The sequence below is a fragment of the Nesoenas mayeri genome (assembly GCF_963082525.1).
Source record: "Nesoenas mayeri genome assembly, chromosome: 3".
Taxonomy (NCBI): domain Eukaryota; kingdom Metazoa; phylum Chordata; class Aves; order Columbiformes; family Columbidae; genus Nesoenas; species Nesoenas mayeri.
The window spans coordinates 38291051-38305217 of NC_137544.1; positions in this window are offsets into that span (position 1 = coordinate 38291051).

Genomic DNA, 14167 nt, shown 5'->3' on the forward strand with positions numbered 1-14167 from the left:
TCCTGCTTCACTAGGCAGTTTTTGGCCTGGCAGCAAGGGCAAGATTTCATCTTGAAATGCTTGCAGGCAAACTGGGTGCCTTTGAGTTGGGAGTTCTGGTCGACAACAGGTTGACCATGAGTCAACAATGTGCCTTTGTGGCCAAGAAGGTCAACAGTATCCTGGAGTACATTAAGAAGAGTGTGACAAGCAGGTAAGGGAGGTTATCCTTGCCCTCTACTCTGCCCTCGTGAGGACACATCTAGAGTACTGTGTCCAGTTCTGGGCTCCCCAGTTTAAAAAGGTTAAAGAACTACTTAGAGGGAGTCTAGTAGCAGGCTACAAAGATGATTAGGGGCCTAGAGCACCTTTCTTATGAAGAGAGGCTGAGAGAGCTGGATCTGTTCAGCCTGGAGAAGAGAAGGCTGAGAGGGGTTCTCACCAATGTTTATAAACATCTCAAGGGTAGATGTCAAGAGGATGGGACCAGGCTCCTTTCAGTGGTACTGAACAATAGGAAGAGGGGCAATGAGCACAGATTGCAGCACAGGAGGTTCCATCTGAATATGAGGAAAAACTTCTTTACTTTGAGGGTGCCAGAGCACCAAAACAGGCTGCCCAGAGAGGCTGTGGAGTCTCCTTCTCTGGAGACATTCAACACCCGCCTGGACACATTCCTGTGTGATCTGTTTTAGGTGAACCTGCTTTAGCAGGTGGGTTGGACTAGATGATCTCCAGAGGCTCCTTCCAACCCCAACCATTCTGTGATTCTGTGATCTCACAGTAGATCAGAAGAGTCATGCTAAGGGAAACATGGAGGTTTGCTGGTTGTGCCTGCACTTCACTCTCCTCTTCCATGAGCAGCACTGACTTATCTTCAGCGAAACATTCGATCATACCTTTGCAGAAAAGCTTTGTGGTGGCTCGTGAGCACCTCCAGCACTCACAACGGCAGTGACCTCACCTCAAACTTCATGCTGTCACCAACAACACTCCATGTCCATGCCTGGTGGCGTGCCTGGAGGAGGCTGGTGTTCAGCTATCAGTTGCACTGCACAGGCTTCCTTGCACATGTGCTGAGAGGAATTGAATTTGCTGTGTACACGAGCAACAGTAGCATCCCCTTTGCCAGGGGGCCTCAGGGTGTGATCAATGACAATAATCACATTTCAGGCCTGTAGGGTAAGGCAAGCAGCCAGTCAAAATTACACAAGCAAGAATAGCGAGAAGGATGTTGCCACAAATGATTAACGGCAAGTGGGGTGGCTGGTGAGATACAAGAGCGACAGTCAAGTGCCAAGATGGCTGCCTATGTGCCTCCATAAGGCAGGGCCTGGAGCCAGCATACGGCCAGCCAGCCCCAGCTTGCCCTCCCTGCCCTGCCCAGTGTAAAGCACAGCAGAGGTACATAGGCAACCCACTGTACCTCAAAAGTACAGTTTGTACTGCCCAGTTTTGCTTGCTCTTAATCTCTGATGACACACAGAGCTGCTGGGATGTTTGCTCACAATTCAGAAACCGAGATACAGGGATGGTTGTTCCTTCACCTGGGATGTGGAGTGACTGCAGAGCCAAAGGAGAGCATAGAACTAGGGAATGGCTGAAGGATGAGCTGCAAGGTGGATTTCTTTGGGGTGGGCTGTCATTGAATTCTGCATGGCTGGTGGAATCAGACTGGGTTTCTTTTTCAGGTTAAATTAGAGAGATCCAAAGCATGACATGTACTACAAAGCATACCAGGGGGTATTTCTGCTGCATGCACAAATCCAAATAAATGCATCTCTAAGGACAGCTGCTCTGTAAGAACTGTCACTATTGCCTCAGTCTTACTCACTGACACCTTGAAAAGAAGAAACCTCAAGAAAATTCTTCTTTGTAATGCTTTCCAGAAGTTTCAGAAAAGAAGAGGCTGAAAATAGTGCACAAAATGCAAGTGAAAAGAGGAAATTTGGAATAACAGACTTATTACAGATATACTGCTACATTGATATACCATTTTGCTTTTTATATATGAATACAAGCTTCTGTGCATGCAGACACACATACGCACACATAAAATGGATTAGATTCATTCTGAAGCATTTGACAACAGCAGCTAAGCTTTTTACAAGTCAGAGGCAGCCATATTCCCTTCAGAAATCATCTGGTGGGAAAATATCAAAAGCAGAATGTGCAGGCTTTTAAAGAAATGTGTAGGAGCAAAACAAGCTTATTTCTGTTTTAATCCAAACTGAATCATATGTCTTATGTCAAAGCTATAAAAAACAAGGAAGGTAAAAGAGGTAATTCTTGTACTCTAAACTTCTTTTTTTTTAATCTTTTGTAAAATTATTTCCTTCTCTTTACATAAAAGAAACAAAAAAATTGTCAATTCCTAGCAAGGTAATTTAATCTCTTTCCTATTATTAAGAAGAAACTAAGGAGACACATCCTCTCTTGATGTGGTCTGTTACAGCTTCTCAGGCTTCAAAGGAACTAGGACAGTTTCCAACAATGGAGGCCATGATCCTCAGATCTTTAGTAAGTGAAAAAGCATCCTGTCTGAAACTATTTGGGAGAGGACGCTTCTCCGGAGACAGCTAATAAAATACATTCAGTGCTCTGTAAAGGAGATCAGTTGATCCTGAGTGTAAGGCCGCTGCCGTTCACTGCCCGGAGGAAGAAACGCGGCAGTCCCTGGCCCTTTTCCCAAGAACCAGCGGAACGGCATGTGGTTCGGATGAGTTGTTGGGCTGGTAGCAGCCGCCATCTGTCCTGTTGGCCACTTCTGCCATTATGTAATGGCCCAGATCTGGTCAAATGACCAGGAGGCCCTGGAGGAGGAGGGCTCCCAGGTGGCAGTCTGCTGCCACTGGAGATGCTTATTACATTGCTCCCTCCCCAGGTTTGGGGAGCGTGGGGAAAGGACGGTGTCCAGAACTGGGCTGCATGATGTCCTTAGGTACCAGGAGCCTGCTTCCTCCTCCCATTTTCCACAGAGACCTCAGATCCTACCGGAGCATGGGCTGTACACCTGACTTCGGCTCTGCAAAATACTCTGACCCCAGCAGTTCTGAGAACACACTCTGCAGGCTTATACTGTTTGGTTGGGCTTAACATGTGTCACGCAACGGAGCAGGAGATGCTCCCTGCTCTTCCCTGAGAAGGAAAAGATGCCTGGAGTCTGCCTTGCCAGGACAGCCAGACACCACACAATTGAGCATGAAACTGGGCTAGAACACGAGGAGGATAAAAGATTTTTAAAATCTTTATGGAAGCTGAAAATCTTCCAGGAGCCTTGGAGCCATATTCAGACAAATTACCTTCTATGCTTATGCACCAAAAGGGCAATGTCTAGTCCAGAGAGGATTTAGAGTGTAGGAATTAGGATCCTGAGGACATGAAGACCCCAGTGATATTACAGACAGCTTCAGTGCCCCCACAGGAGGCTGAAAAGCCCCTGCTCTCTAGCCAGGAGACACATCTATTCAAACAAGAGTAAACTCCCAACACCACACCTTGTTGCTTGGTCAGTAGTTGCACTGGTACATGAGACAGGACCTACAATCTCTCCCTCCATTGCAGGAAACCAGAGTGAATCCAGTGATGTCTTTTGACATGGTGCGATGGCAGATGAGAGCAACTGCCAAAGAAGCAGGTCATGTCATTTCAGTGGCACCACTGTTTTTTACCTAGACATCTTTTCCTCTCCTCATCTCCTCTCCTGTGCTCTCCTCTCCCTGACAACTCTTGACAGCATGGCTTCTGTCCATGGATCCAGAGCCATGATGGGAGCACCTAGATGCAAGATCAGAAATTAATAAAATAATTAAAAAATCCCAATGGTTCTTGCAATTACCTCTTCCATTTTCTTGCTTTGTCATCCCCCACACTCTTGCGTTCTGCAGCGATAACAGCAGCAAAATTGAAGAGTGAGCAGAATAATACTATGAAGTTCAGGTTATCTCTGGAAAATCTTCCCAGAACAGCCTGAAGTGGCCACATGATTTTAGAGAAAGTGAAGGGATGTCACCTTCACTCCAAGGCCGAGACTAATTGCTGGGCTGGATTCATTAACCCCATCAGAGCTGCACAGGTCTCCAAACATCCCGCTCCTTTCAGGAACATTAAAATAACACCAGATGAATACAAAATACATCACCCCAAGTCATGTTCATCCAGTTCTGGGAAACTGTTCTGTGCCTTTGCACTAATTATGCTGGCTTCTTACACGACCAAAATAGCCTTTATTGAAGAGATTTAACCAGGTTCATAACAAATGAAAGATCATTTGGCAGACCACAAGACCATATAATATCACTGTCATAAGGAGGAAGACATTTCTGAGCTGCTGTCTATGTATTTATTTTCTGCATATGGAATCAGTCATTTTGTATGCCTGATAAAATCAAGGACAATTAAACTAAATTGAGCTTTAATTTCAGATTGAGGCATAAGACTATGGCTGAGCATTTCTTCCTGCAGTGTCTGGAATTACTAACCAGTAGCACAGGCTAAGCTCAAATATCAGACAAGGTGGGAACAAGTTCATTGCTCATCAAAAAGTGGACAATGATAAAGGTGCTGGAATGCTTTCCATTACTCTCAGAAGAGTTCAAAGTCTGTATTGCAGTCCAGTATATACTTAGGATGAGAAGCAAGACAATAAATAAATGTTTCGGAAGTTGGGGAAGGATAGGACAAGGTCAAGCAGAAATGACCCAGCTAATGAGGAATCCCACCATTCTGTGCAAGAGGATAAATGAGCCCCATCAAGGGCTGAGTCCTCAGAATTCATGAGCAGCAGCACTCGCTGTGCTCCCAGCTTCCTGCACACTCAACACCACCACTCTGAACTGCGCCACTAAAGATCTGTGGAGAAATTACCCTTTATTTGCAAACACATAACTGCAACAATTATTTTTCATCCAGTCTCAAATCCAACTTTCGTGTCTTAAAAAAAACATCTGAAAATATTTCCCTCTGCTTTTTGTAACAACTAACATATCTGGCTGTTGGAGGATCTGGCTCTTCTTCTCTGAGTGGCTGGTGTTTCACGGTGAACTGACTGGACAATCGATTCTCCCTACAAAGTTTGCACATGCTGCAAACATTATTTTTGTCCCACACTAGCTCTCAGTTTGAATCCAATTCTGAAGGGTCCCTGCTCCTGTGTATTTGATGGCAGATCTGAGCTGGTTGCTAACCTTGCACAGAGTGCCATGCCTGGGTTATTTTGATCATGTTCTTGCTTCCCAAATCCTCAGATGACCTGTGAGAAGAACAAAGCTTTTCCAAGCTGAGCAGATGGCTTGCAAGGAGATACTTGTTCAGGAAGGGCAGGCTGTGCTAATGACTTTTCCAAAGTCCCACTGTCCCCTTGCCAACAATGTCCTTTCCAGAAAGTGAATCCTGTGGCAAAACAGCAAGGAAAGATGGTTTTAACAACACAGCGCTATCCTTGGTCAGCGTGAAAAGGTTTTAAAATCTTTATGGCCATACAAATGCTGATCAAGCTGAGTTTTCTAGAGGTTCTGGACAGCTGAAGTCCTACAGAAGGGGGCTGACTTACATTTTCTGGAAAACCCAAGTCAGTTGAGGATAAAGATTCTAAATGAATAATTTAATGAGAGACCATATAGAGTTATAAAAGGATTTTGATTCCATCCAAACCTCTCTTATCACAGGAAGCTACAGAGTAGATTATTACACAGCTTAGGGGAAAAAAATAATGTATCAAATTCTTTATTAAGTCCCTCTGTTCCTCATTTGTGAAAAATCCATCCAGCTCACTGTCTAAGACACATTGGCTAGCCTCTCAGCAAGTTGCTATTCAAATCCTCCCATTCAGTGACAGCTGTATTACAGCAGAGGAGGTGTTAGATGTCTTACTGGAGTTTTGCAGAGCAGCTTAAACAGGGAACCACGGGTCCTACCATTTTCCCCTCTAATGAACATCCATGTCTAGAACAATAAAATCTCCTCATTACTGATCACTTTGAAAGAAAAATCAGCTATTAAGATGATTAAGATACAGCTCGGGTACAGTAAAATCTTCTAATGTCTATTTCCATTTAACTTTGAAATGCAGACTCCTACACAGCAGCAACCAAATGCCCTAGCTTAACCTCTTACATAGTTATCAAATGAAAAAGGAAGAACAGTGAGAAATTCAGCAAATCAAAGGCTTTGCAAGAGGGTTCAGGAACTTCAAAACAACCTCTTCTCACATGCAATACTCGTGTGAGAGAACAGGAGGGAAGAAATAGTTCGTTCACATCTTCAGTGACTCTAGGACTTGCTCCTATCAGTTTCCAACAGCTTCTTCTGATATAACAAAATTTGATCCACTTCATAGGTGTGAATTATTACCAGTCCTGTTTACAGCACAGAGTGCCAAGCAAAAAACTTCCCTACCCAGAGATCACCTTCCTGTCTCAGTCTGCAGTAACCGAAATTACCAACTCAAACTAAATCTCTTGAGAACAGGAATATATTTTTTTTTTCCTATTATCAATTTTTAAAGGCAACAGGAATGTTATTTGAATGATTAGCTGTCCAGGTACACCAGAGAACAGAATATAAATAGGATGCACTTGCAAAATGGAGGTAGAACCAGATACATGGAATATGCCAAAAGAGAGTGTAACTATGCTCTATTTTTAAAGAGTGACAAAACCATGCCAGTGAAATTTATAAGCCTAGTGTCACAGAAATTTGCGATTTGGTAAAGTTGTCAAAAATATTAAATTATACAGTATGCACAGATGTGGTTGAGAAATTACCCAAAGATTTGTTTAAGAAACATCAAAGTGGTTAACTTCAATCACGTTTTGCCTGGGCTTGTATTCTCTTCCGTTTTCAGCAAGTTTAGGGAATTAGCAATTGTACTGGCAAACATTTATTCAGATAAGTCAGACTGCAGTCATCCTAGTTAGAGCATGAAGACTCACTCCCTGGATTCCAGTTTACGCACCATTCTGTCTACTACCCACCAACATTTTGGAACAGAGCACTGTGCACTGAGAAAGCTACAGCAATACAAAACAGAAGCCTTCATATCCAACCGCATGGATGTTACGAAGCTGAATTCCTGTTTATCTAGGGAAGTAGAGGAGGAACCAAGCAAATCTAGACTAGCTCTTCTGGATGCCTCTCTAATCCTATCTGGAATATATGACACCTAGGACTTCGTTGAATGATCTTTCTTTCAACAGGACCCTCCACAGCCACCTCCCTTGTGACAGCTTTCCTTACTTGAGGTCATTAAAGCCCTAGTGCAAAATGTGGCAAAAGAAGGTCTCACCTTCACTGTGTTTTGATTTTGGATACTTTGGTATATGTGGAGTAAACGAATTTTCCTCAATACTGAGCAAAACAGAAATAGGCAGCCTTTGGGAGCCACCAGAAGTTTCGAGTTCCTACTTGGGGAAAGGCAGACATGGCAATGATCTAGGCATCACAGATAGGAACAAATGAGGCTGAGTTCCTATTTGGGAAATTACAATGTTTTAAACAGAAGGCTGAGAATTGAGATATTTTTGTAAAATCATCTTCTAATTATTCCAAGATCTATGCATTTGTGTGTCCTTCAGTCCTTGTGTCCTTGGGAAAATGCAGGAGAAGATTTTGGGTTTTCATGGAGGGCAATCTTGTGCTATGTCACAGGCACATGTTTCAGCAGAGAGGAGCTATAGGTTTTGCCATGGGAATGGCATTACATGTAGTAACTCCTCTGGTCTTCCATCCCCATTTGCTATTCAGGACAAGGACCATCTCATGGGAGTGTAATCCAATACCTGTGGCTCTGAGTACCTTTGTGACCCCAGGATGGAGGGTACTCTAGAAGCATAGAATTTTATTTTAGGCGTTATTGCCAACGAATGCATTTGTGACACCAATTAAAAATCTCTGAAGGATCATTGCCATGGAGTATTTTGAGCCGTGATGGACATTAAATATGAGCTTGTAGAGATGCTGCCTCTCAGATTTAATCTGTATGTGCACATGCAGCATGTGCCGCTGTCCCTGACACTGCACAACAGCCCTTCATTTATGTTAGAAAGTAATTGTGGTATTCTGGATGATGATTTGTTGACTGGTTAATGGCTGTCACTGAACATACTGGATATATGTTAGCTGTCCTGGTTTAATGAGGAACAGAACTCTTTAACGTTCCTCTTCTGCCATTTTTTCATTTTTAATATGCAATTAAAAAATGACAAATGCAACCCTCAGAAAGGGTTGGACTAGACAATCTCTAGAAGTCTCTTCCAGCCCCAGCTATTCTGTGACTCTGTGAAAATATCCTCGGGTCTTTAAACAGCATTAGAGAGGTTATTATCACCTGTGCAGGAACAGCGAGCTGAGTCACCAACACCGCTGGTAACACAAACAAGTGGTAGGGAGGTGGTTTTATCTCATTATTCAGTTCATTACAAAACGTGAATGTCAGAGCTCACTGAGCGCTATTTCAGACAGATGATTTGTCCACGGAACTAGTTAAAATTTCTCCTGAAAAGCAGGTATCAAAAGCCATTATCTGACTACGTTCCAGCTGATCCCCAGTCTTTCCAAGCCTCACTCAACACCAACACACTGAATGTGCTTCTCTGTAAAGGACTGAAAGAAAATTCCATATTGCCATCAAAAAGTGCCCAAAGCTAAGGCTGAGGTATGTGCAGCTCTGTGCTGCCAGTTCAGCCCTGGGCAGTGTGTGTGCCTACTGCCCCCTCCAGCCCTTGGACTTGTGCCACTTGCCACAGCAGCAGTGGTGGTACAAGCTGTGGTCTGCATCCTTAAGTCTAGGTTTGGTGTTTCGGTTGCCACGGCTGATGGATGCCATCCTCCTGCTCCGTTAAAAATAAATAAATAAATAAATAAAAGTCCCACTCTTCCCTATTGTTTTCCACCTGGGACACGGCAACCCTGGCTGTGCATACAGACTGGGGGATGAGATGCTGGAGAGCAGCTCTGCAGAGAGGGATCCGGGGGTTCTGGTCGATGGCTCATGTTCAACTTGCCAACAGTGTCCCTGGCAGCCAAGAGGGCAACTATGTCCTGGGTGCATCCAGCACAGCATTGCCAGCTGGGCAGGGAGGTGATTGTCCCGCTCTGCTCTGCACCGGTGCCGCCTCACCTGGAGCACTGGGTGCAGTTCTGGGCAACACAGGATAAAAAGGATATAAAGCTACCGGACAGTGTCCAGAAGAGGACTGTGAAGTTGCTGAAGGGTTTAGAGGGGAAGCCATATGAGGAGTGGCTAAAGACACTCTGTTCGTGCAGCGTGGAGAAGAGGAGACTGAGGGGAGGCCTCATGGTGGCTACAGCTTTCTCACAAGGGGAGCAGAAGGGGTAGGCGCCAAACTCTTCTCTTTAGTGACCAGTGACAGAACCCAAAGGAGTGGCAGGAAGATGTGCTGGGGAGGTTTAAGTTGGACATAAGGAAAAGGTTCTTCAGCCAGAGGGTGGTGAAGCACTGGAACAGGCTCCCCAGGGAGGTGTCACAGCCCCAAGCCTGATGGTGTTCAAGAGACTGGACAATGCCCTCAGACACATGGTGTGAATTGTGGGGTTCTCACATGCAGGGACAGGAGTTGGACTCGATGATCCTTGTGGGTCCCTTCCAACTCAGGACATTCTATGATTCTGTGATTCACGAGGACCACTTCTGTTAGGTAAGAGAAGAGCGGTCTGTGACACACACACTCCGAACAAAGCCTTCTATTATATCTGTTAAACAAAATTGCTGGTGTCGGATTCGAAATGCCTTGGCTGGCATCCCATAGTCTAATAGAATACGTGCAATCTGGTGTTGTAAGCCACCTCTAGCTGGGGCCGTAGCACTGATCGCTTGCCTGAATGTCAGAATGAATCTTTCCACTAAACTACCTGCAGCTGGGTAGCAGGGAGATGATGTGACATGTCTGATACCATTTCTTTTAACAAACAACAGGCACTCTTTGGATGTGAATTGAGTTCCATTGTCACTTTGAATCTGTCCAGGAACTTGAAAACGAGGGTCTTAACACTTCTGGTATCTGTACTGAAGTAATTTACACAGAGTATTGCAAGGCATTTTCAAGGCACATCTACCAACGCTGAAGAAAATACAACTTACGAAAAGTACAGAAAAGTTTTTCTGGATTCTACCTGCTATGAGGCAGCTGAATGTTGCCACTGAAGCCTAGATGGTGTTTGTGGATAATTTTGACATTTCATTGCCATTATCAACCATTATTTACCCCACAGGGTGTCTGGCCTGAATTTCGTTAGCAAACAGGTCCCACATGCTTTTTGCAGCACATAGGACACATGATTCGCAAGAAGAAAACATTCCATGGCCACTTTGAAATTTAAGTTACCAGCTCTTTTCAAATAAGGGAAGCTGGAAGGAGTTGTTTGGATACGTGGCTCTGCCCACCCATTGCCACAGCACTCCCTTCATCGTGAGCTTTGCCCCGTGCCATGGTGTGTCCCCGGCAGCAGGTCCAGAGGACAGACAAGCAGCATTTCCCTTGCAATGTCCTCCTGCAACCAGACGGCAGACATGACAAATACCCTGCTTGTGAAGAAATCCATTGCTATAAATGGGCTGCAAACATTCACCTTTGTGGGGGTATGGAATGACCTGCAACCAGTCATTTTTTGTAAAGCCCACGTGACTGCTAGCCTCTCCAGAAACTAGTTATGCTCAAAATGATGGTGAGAATGTAGGTTTAGCATAAAGCCAGCAAGGCTTTCACTGTGATGGGCCATTATGCTGAATCTGCCCACTTCTCCTCTGCAGGCTGGGAAATGCAGCACCAAGGAGCTTTGCAAGAGGTGACAACCTCTTCAGCTGTCAGTCCAGTGGCTTCAGCAAAAGAGTTAACGCACTGGAGGGGGATAAAGGACTAACACCAGTTCACTTGGGGAACGAAGCCCTGCTGCTTTGAGCGGGGAGGAATCCATAGTAAGAAATGACTTTTGGAGAAATAAGCATAATTGTGAGACTTTTTGTAGTTGTAATGCCTCATGGATAGATTTGCATTTGCATATCACACAGTAACCAGTCCCTCATGCATCATTTAAACTCTCTCCACACAGGCAACACTCTGTCAGTTTCCATAACCCAGCTGCCTGCACAGAAATTGTTCTGTTTTCCCTCCTGAAACTGTGTGTAAAAGTAGAAATGTTCTGCTCTCACAACTGGCTTTAGGGAATGAGTATTTTTGTCAAATGTCCACAAATTCAGAAAATATTTTGCCTACTGATTTAACAGGAGCTGCTGTGTAACACAGTAAATCTTGCATTTCATACTTAACAAGAGCTGTTCTTTTTTTCCTCTCTGCAGCTACCATTAGCAAATATTCCAGGCTTTTGATCTCTGCCCTACAGTCCTCAGCAAAGACACAAACTTAGTTGCTTAACTCTTTTCTCCGTCAATACAATGAGGGGTCGCAGTGTCACCGGCTGATGTTCTTACTCCATTTCTGCAACCCTCATCATCACTCCCTGTTCCTCCACAGTTCACGGCCAGCACATATTGTCTGTCTGTAATTATCTGTAAAGCATCAGGAAGCCTCAGTGGCACAGGCAGACTCCAAAAGGACAACAGTTATTATACACAAATATACAAGGCTTTAGTACTTGTGCATCTACTTTGCATCAAGGGTTTTGCGGCTCCTGTAAATTGGAGAGATACAAGAGTTCCAGGAGTTAATAACTACAGAGTTATAGCCAACAGTGACCTGGTTTTGCTTCACACCTGTGTGCCTGCACATTTGTTACTGATGGACTGTTGGCCCAATTCCACTGGTCAGGATGGCTCAGTCGTGCACTTTGCCTCTCATTGGAGCCTCCCTTGCTGCCCTGGGATCAACTTGCCTTCCCTGCTGATTAAGTGGTGCCCTCGAGGGAAAGCAAAAGGGGTGTTTTACCAGCCCATCAGAGCGAAGCATTCCCTTCAGACCACTACTTTCTTCTGTAAAGCTTTGAGCCCTGGTCTGGAGGAGCAAAGAGCATCACCAAGCTGTGTGGTCAAAAGCTGTGCAGTGGAGACACACATGCAAGCCCGTCCATGGCCTAATGTCTGATCTCCCTTCCATGGGATAATGCTCTTGTAAGGCCACACTGGAAACAGCCAAGCTTAGAGGGGGAGATTGCTTAGGGGGAAAGGCCGTATCCAGGCTCTCCAGCCCTTGCAGAGCTCTGAGTTCATTGTCATCCTCGGCACGATTACACACGGTTAAGCTGGAAGCCCCCCAGGAAAGGGAGGTGGTGAGCTGCCCCTGTGCAGCTGCAGTGCTGCAGGAGCAGTACCTGCCTCTGCACCTCCTGCCGGGGCCGGGGGGTTAGGGAACACACAGCAAGGCCTTTCCTGCAGAGCCAGCGGCACAGCCCTGGCCACAGGATAGAAGGGTCGATAACAGTTTCAAGATACTTTTTTACTCTTTCAGCTACTAATGCTGGAGGGGATTAGTCTGGATGAATATCCCAAAAGGATCATTTGAGATATTTGAGGAAAGGAGGGTGCAACACCAGCGTTTTCCCTAACACAGCTGCACAGGGAGGCTGAACAGCGCAGGGAGGGAGAGCCCAGTGCCGCCTCAGATGGGAGCACCAGGCTCAGCAAATGGAATTCACCATCCTCATTTACCTACACGCACTTTTGAAAAATGGCTTAGCTATGAGACCAGAACCAAAGGAGGTTGTGTTTTTCTGCTTGGTGATCGTAGGAGAAAGCAAACGGCCAGCTGCTAGTCAAAATGGCTGGCAATGGCTCCCCTCAGTCTCAGGGATAAAACACACAGCTTTGATGCGAGCAGCAACTGGTGAAAAGCACAAAGCCAAACACGACTGCTTCCAAACTTCAGCATTTGCCTGCCACACATCATTTTTGCAGAATACCAGCGGGTGGGTCACTCACATGGGTAAGTATTACCTGACAGCAGAATTATCATTGATTTCATACAATTGATTTCTCATCCCAACAGTAACATACTAAATCTTTTCTTTTAAAAGAACAAACCATCATGGCAGGAGAAAGTAAATTATTCCAGGAGCCCACTGCTTTAAATACCAGGAAATCCTTTGGAGATGTGAGTTTTTCACTGCCTGATGGAGACAAGGGACTTTTCTGCTCCTTAATGCTTTCCAAACAGTTATTTTATGGGTCTCAAACCTCCATATTGTCAAACCAGAATTCTTCATTAAAAATATCTTGCATAAGATTGTCTATAAACTGAACCAAAGGAGAGGATTACAAATGCTAAAATACACAATGAAATAGCACTGACTACCAAGCAAACCAACAGGGGGAATTCACACAAAGGTTGTTTTCCTGTTCTTATCTTACCCCATTACAAGTCAGAGTTTTTGTTTACCCTGGAGAGAGATGCCTTTCTGGTTTTGCATGCCTGCTGTGCCACTCTGAATCTGTCCCCCCGAGCCCATACTGCCAGGGACCTCAGCAGACTCGCTTCTCTCACAGCCCACTTAAAGGGAAATATTGCATGTCGATGTTGGTGGCCCGTTTCTGTGGCTTCTTACTCTGGAGTTCATCAGAACAGTGTTTGACGGAGGCAGCTGTCTGGAATATTTTCTTTTAACTCTCCAGTCCATGAGTCTGCTCAGTTATTCAGCTTAAATTAGCAAATACACTGGTAAAATGCGTGTATTTCTATTGGTAGGATATAAAGCAAGAGGCAAGTGGAGTGTCTAATGCCCTGGCCCCACTTGGCACCCTATTTGGAGCCCAATTTGTCCTACTGGGGTTTGCTGACGGGGTAGGGAGCAGGAAGGCCAAGGGCACAGCAGTAAAATCGGTAACCGGAGCTCTCTGGGGCCTCCAGCACCATGCATGAGTTGATACAGTACTGATGCACCTAACAGGGGCTCAAAGGTGTCCCCATGTTCCTGGGTTGTGACGCCAGGACGCAGCTCACACACCTGCTGCTCCCCACGATTTGGGAGTGCACACATTGCTGAGTGTCTAATTGTACCCCAGAGCTTTCCGAGCTCAGGAACAGCGTAACTGCCAGGAAAAGGGAAATGGCTCATCTGTTGCTCTGCTGTTTTAGGACTTCATCCCATACACCTTGGCCATTGGTCCTACCTCATTGCTGCTGCCCTGCTTGTGAGGAGCCCCTCTGGGACTCCTGGCTGAAGCGCAGGTCCTCGCCCCTCATGCCAGCCCTCTGCTCTCCCCAGTTGCCATCATTTTTCT